Source organism: Anomaloglossus baeobatrachus, chromosome 10 (genome assembly GCF_048569485.1).
Source record: "Anomaloglossus baeobatrachus isolate aAnoBae1 chromosome 10, aAnoBae1.hap1, whole genome shotgun sequence".
In the NCBI taxonomy this organism is placed as follows: domain Eukaryota; kingdom Metazoa; phylum Chordata; class Amphibia; order Anura; family Aromobatidae; genus Anomaloglossus; species Anomaloglossus baeobatrachus.
Genome location: NC_134362.1, coordinates 156,056,706 through 156,063,630, shown reverse-complemented (window position 1 = coordinate 156,063,630; position 6,925 = coordinate 156,056,706). Strand labels below are relative to the sequence as shown.

The 6,925-nt window shown below is 48.2% G+C and overlaps 1 protein-coding gene across 2 annotated transcripts in view; it reads left to right on the top strand.

Annotated features, from left to right (window-relative positions):
• The first annotated feature begins 882 nt into the window (after nucleotides 1-882).
• NOD2 (nucleotide binding oligomerization domain containing 2) overlaps nucleotides 883-6,925 on the top strand; it is a 61,419-nt gene continuing 55,376 nt past the window's right edge. For both annotated transcript variants that reach the window (XM_075326768.1, XM_075326767.1), the window contains exon 1: nucleotides 883-988. The gene's annotated coding sequence lies outside the window, so the exon portion shown is untranslated. The remainder of the gene's footprint in view (nucleotides 989-6,925) is intronic.

Sequence of the window (6,925 nt, the reverse complement as noted above, 5' to 3'; positions counted from 1 at the left end):
CAATGATAAAAGTTATGTGTGGAGAAAAAAAGGGCACAGAATTTCAGGAAAAGGGCATCCGCCAACCATTAAGCATGAGGGGGGATCAATCATGCTTTGAGGTTATGTTGCAGCCAATAGCATGGGAGACATTTCACAGAGAGAGGGAAGAATGGATTCAATGGAATTTCAACAAATTCTTGATGCACAAATAACACCATATGTAAAAAGCTGAAGATGAAAAGATTATAGCCTCTACCAATGCAAGTCAATGGGGAATACTCGCAATGTAATGAGTAACTTAAATTCCACACTATTCGCTACTCGCACGAATGGTACTCATTACAGTGCGAGTATTCCCCATTGACTTGCATTACACACACAATTCGGAATGAATATACCAGTACTAGACACTACACGTTACGAGTATCGCAGATCCGAGTATTTCGAAACTCGCTCATCATTAGATTGCATATTTATATTATTTTTTTACATATAGTGACTTGATGACTAAGACCTGGAACAGGTCGAAATGTCCCATTATAGTTTTTTGTCGCTTTTCTCAAGAATAAAGTCCTTCCTCCTATCACCTACTTGTGTGCAATCTCCACTAATAAACTTTTGATTGAAATTTATGAAATTCATTGCGAGTGCGGTGGATATATTCTTTCACAGTGTATTAGGTTGTCCCACTCCTCCTCCTCCGCCCTCGTATATCGAGGGCAGACCAATATATTTCATCTTTTGCAATGCCAAGGGTAAAAAAACGGACAGATTTTTCCCAGATAACCCATTAAAGTATTTCTAGTGATAACAGCGAGGAGGTGATTCAGCAGAGAATGAGAGGTAAAGTATGTAGAAGTATGCAACAAAGGAAGCGTGTACAGACATAGGAGGGGCCGGACACGTTACCACTCACTACTCGCTTCTGTTACACTCGGATGGAAAGACTCACAGAAGCCGATCAGTGTCTTTTAGGATAAAGTTGGAGCCTTCTATACATGTGCTGGTATGTAAAACCTATTTTCTCAGATTGTGCACTGTAATGTATGTGTAAAGTTGTTGTTACAACAAACGTGCAGAGATTCCATGAACTCGCAGCATTCTCTCTGTGTGGCTGAAAGGTCACTTGTATTAGAATACGCTACTTCTCTATTTTTGCTATATCAAAACAGCATTATGGAACATGGCAATATTATATACTGATATACTCAATGTTTTTAGTGTGCGTATTATTTTTTATGTTTATCTCTTTGTACTGTTTTAGCCTTGAGCTAGTCTATTGGAGTAAGTTAAGTAACTCCCAGCTCAAGTGGTCAACAACTGTAATTTTGCTTAAAGGGAACCTGTCACCAGATTTCTCCCTTATGAGCTGCGGCCACCACCATTGAGCCCTTATATACAGCATTCTAGTATACCGTATATAAGAGCCCAGGCTGTTCTGTATAGTAAAAAACACCTTTATACTACTCACCTAGGGGGCGGTCCGACCCGATGGGTCTTGCTGCTCTCGGTCCCGTGCCTCCTCTATCTGCTCAGCAGACGTTTATGAGCAAAATTTACAAAACCATATTTTTTAAGGACCACATCACATTTGAAGTGACTTTTACAGGCTTAGGCCAGTTTCACACTTGCGTTGAACGGCATCCGTCACAATGCGTTGTGTGATGCATGTGAAAGATGCGTTGTAAATAGTGTGATATAAAGGCAACTGATTCCTGTGAAATAACGCGTTGCGTTAAGCCGAGAGAGAAAGCCCCCATCATGACTGCACACACCCCGGCACTACCGCACCCATCATCACCGCACACACCCCGGCACTACCGCACTCATCATCATCACTGCACACATCCCAGCACTACCGCACTCATCATCATCCCCGCACACACCCCAGCACTACCACACTCATCATCATCACCGCACACACTCAGGCACTACCGCACCCATCATCATCACCGCACACACCCTGGCACTACCTTACTCATCATCATCACTGCACACACCACCGGCACTACTGCACTCATCATCATCCCCCCACACACCCCGGCACTACTGCACTCATCATCATCACTGCAGACATGCAGGCACTACCGCACTCATCATCATCACTGCACACACCGCCGGCACTACCGCACTCATCATCATCACTGAACACACCCCGACACTACTGCCCTCATCATCATCCCCGCACACACCCCGGCACTACCGCACTCATTATCCCCGCACACACGCAGGCACTACCGCACCCATCATCATCACTGCACACACCCCGGCACTACCGCACTCATCATCATCCCCGCACACACCCCGGCACTACCGCACTCATCATCATCACCGCACACACTCAGGCACCACCGCACTCATCATCATCACCGCAGACACGCAGGCACTACCGCACTCATCATCATCACTGCACACACCGCCAGCACTACCGCACTCATCATCATCACTGAACACACCCCGACACTACCGCACTCCTCATCATCCCCGCACACACCCCGGCACTACCGCACTCATCATCCCCGCACACACGCAGGCACTACCGCACCCATCATCATCACTGCAAACACCCCGGCACTACCGCACTCATCATCATCCCCGCACACACCCCGGCACTACCGCACTCATCATCCCCGCACACACTGCTGGCACTACCGCACTCATCATCATTACTGCACACACCCTGACACTACCACACTCATCGTCATCACTGCACACACCGCCGGCACTTCCGCACTTATCATCAGCATTCCATACACCCCGGCAGTACCGCATTCATCATCATCACCGCACACACTAAGGCACTACCGCACTAATCATCATCACTGCACACACCGCCGGCACTACCGCACTCATCATCATCACTGAACACACCCCGACACTACTGCCCCCATCATCATCCCCGCACACACCCCGGCACTACCGCACTCAACATCATCACCGCACACACTCAGGCACCACCGCACTCATCATCATCACCGCAGACACGCAGGCACTACCGCACTCATCATCATCACTGCACACACCGCCAGCACTACCGCACTCATCATCATCACTGAACACACCCCGACACTACCGCACTCCTCATCATCCCCGCACACACCCCGGCACTACCGCACTCATCATCCCCGCACACACGCAGGCACTACCGCACCCATCATCATCACTGCAAACACCCCGGCACTACCGCACTCATCATCATCCCCGCACACACCCCGGCACTACCGCACTCATCATCCCCGCACACACTGCTGGCACTACCGCACTCATCATCATTACTGCACACACCCTGACACTACCACACTCATCATCATCACTGCACACACCGCCGGCACTTCCGCACTTATCATCAGCATTCCATACACCCCGGCAGTACCGCATTCATCATCATCACCGCACACACTAAGGCACTACCGCACTAATCATCATCACTGCACACACCGCCGGCACTACCGCACTCATCTTCATCACTGAACACACCCCGACACTACTGCCCCCATCATCATCCCCGCACACACCCCGGCATTACCGCACTCATCATCATCACTGCACACACCCCGACACTACCGCCCCCATTATCACCGCACACACCCCGGCACTACCGCACTCATCATCATCCCCGCACACCCCCCCGGCACTACCGCACTCATCATCATCACCGCACACACCCCGGCACTACCGCACTCATCATCATCCCCGCACACACCCCGGCACTACCGCACTCATCATCCCCGCACACACGCAGGCACTACCGCACCCATCATCATCACTGCAAACACCCCGGCACTACCGCACTCATCATCATCCCCGCACACACCCCGGCACTACCGCACTCATCATCCCCGCACACACTGCTGGCACTACCGCACTCATCATCATCACTGCACACACCCCGACACTACTACACTCATCATCATCACTGCACACACCGCCAGCACTTCCGCACTTATCATCAGCATTCCATACACCCCGGCAGTACCGCATTCATCATCATCCCCGCACACACCCCGGCACTTCCGCACTCATCATCATCACCGCACACACTAAGGCACTACCACACTCATCATCATCACTGCACACACCACCGGCACTACCGCACTCATCATCATCACTGAACACACCCCGACACTACTGCCCCCATCATCATCTCCGCACACACCCCGGCATTACCGCACTCATCATCATCACTGCACACACCCCGACACTACCGCCCCCATTATCACCGCACACACCCCGGCACTACCGCACTCATCATCATCACTGAACACACCCCGACACTACTGCCCCCATCATCATCTCCGCACACACCCCGGCATTACCGCACTCATCATCATCACTGCACACACCCCGACACTACCGCCCCCATTATCACCGCACACACCCCGGCACTACCGCACTCATCATCATCCCCGCACACACCCCGGCACTACCGCACTCATAATAATAATAATAATAATAATAATTTTTGTTCATTTATATAGCGCTATTAATTCCACAGCACTTTACATACATTGGCAACACTGTCCCCATTGGGGCTCACAATCTAGAGTCCATATCTGTATGTCTTTGGAGTGTGGGAGGAAACCGGAGAACCCGGAGGAAACCCACGCAAACACGGGGAGAACATACAAACTCCTTGCAGATAGTGTCCTTGGTGGGATTTGAACCCAGGACCCCAGCACTGCAAGGCTGCAGTGCTAACCACTGAGCCACCATGCCACACTCATCATCATCCCCGCACACACCCCGGCACTATCGCACTCATCATCACTGCACACACCGCTGGCACTACCACACTCATCATCATCACTGCACACACCACCGGCACTACCTCACTCATCATCATCACTGCACACACCACCGGCACTACCGCACTCATCATCATCAGTGCACACACCCCGGCACTACCGCACTCATCATCATCCCCGCACACACCCCGGCACTACCGCACTCATCATCATCCCCGCACACACCGCCAGCCCTACCACACTCATCATCATTACTCCATTCACCCCGGCACTATCGCACTCATCATCATCATCACACACACCCCGGCACTACCGCACTCATTATCACCGCACACGCCCAGGCACTACCACCCCCATCATCATTGCACACACGCAGGCACTACCGCACTTATCACCGCATACACACCGGTACTACCGCACCCATCATCACCGCACACACTACCTCAGTGACATAACCGCTGACAGCGTGACTCACTTCAGTTGCTGCCTGGAGCTGACAGAGAGTGGCGGTATTCTACGGCCGCTCCTGTCAGCTTCATGTAGCAGAGCTAGATGCGTCGCGGGACCTCGTGTGGATTACGCCAGACGTGGAGGGGGATTTGGGGATTAATAAAGTGATGAAAGAGGGTGTTTTTTTTATCTTTTATTCCAAATAAAGTATTTTTTCGGGTGTATTTGTTTATTTACTTTCACTTACAGGTTAATCATTGTGGGTGTCTCATAGACGCCTGCCATTATTAAAAAGAGAACACCAATAATTAGAGGACAAAATCCATACCACATAAGATTCATGAATATAAGAATATGTATAAGGTCAATACCATAACATTATAACATTATCAAATTGTGGGGATGTAGGATCAAATAGGACCATTCGGATTAGAATATATTAAACCAAAAAAGAAAAACCGAACAAAAGGGTCACTTGAATATTAAGTTAAATCTTTATTATCATAATTAAAATTGTACATAAAACACACACACACACGGCTGTTGACTGGAAAAAGGCGTCAAAAAAACCTGCATAGTATATAGAGATCATAACAATTAAAATGCAATAGTAAGGCAATGGGGATAGTGTGAGGGAATTCAAGGACAATAATTAAATAATAATTAATTGTAATTTATTCAGACACAACCAAAAGCTGTCAGGTACTAGGGGAATGTGGCTAAAAATCGTGCCACATTAGTAAAGTATAATCAGCAGAAAGTTCAGCTGATGACAAGCAAGGTGAATAAGCAAGATAAGTATATCGTTCCTGAATACAACAAGCACTAAACCGGCAGCCTCAAAGAAGCAGGTAGAATATAAAGAGAGAGAGAGACACGGCTCAAAGAGTTTTAGACCAGTAGGGGAAAGAAAGCCATAGTTATAAATGATCTTAGAGAGGTGTCAGAATCCGCACACTCCAATCACTAAATAGTGATATATTCACCTGGGGTCATAGAGCACAGCCTCCTCACGGTATACAGCGGGGCAGGCGCTGTATACCGTGAGGAGGCTGTGCTCTATGACCCCAGGTGAATATATCACTATTTAGTGATTGGAGTGTGCCGATTCTGACACCTCTCTAAGATCATTTATAACTATGGCTTTCTTTCCCCTACTGGTCTAAAACTCTTTGAGCCGTGTCTCTCTCTTTATATTCTACCTGCTTCTTTGAGGCTGCCGGTTTAGTGCTTGTTGTATTCAGGAACGATATACTTATCTTGCTTATTCACCTTGCTTGTCATCAGCTGAACTTTCTGCTGATTATACTTTACTAATGTGGCACGATTTTTAGCCACATTCCCCTAGTACCTGACAGCTTTTGGTTGTGTCTGAATAAATTACAATTAATTATTATTTAATTATTGTCCTTGAATTCCCTCACACTATCCCCATTGCCTTACTATTGCATTTTAATTGTTATGATCTCTATATACTATGCAGGTTTTTTTGACGCCTTTTTCCAGTCAACAGCCGTGTGTGTGTGTGTTTTATGTACAATTTTAATTATGATAATAAAGATTTAACTTAATATTCAAGTGACCCTTTTGTTCGGTTTTTCTTGCCTGCCATTATTAACCTAGGACTTAGTGGCAGCTATGGGCTGCTGCCATTAACTCCTTTTTACCTCGATTGCCACCACACCAGGGCAATTCGGGATGAGCCGGGTAGAGTCTCGGGACTGTCGCATCTAATGGATGTGGCAATT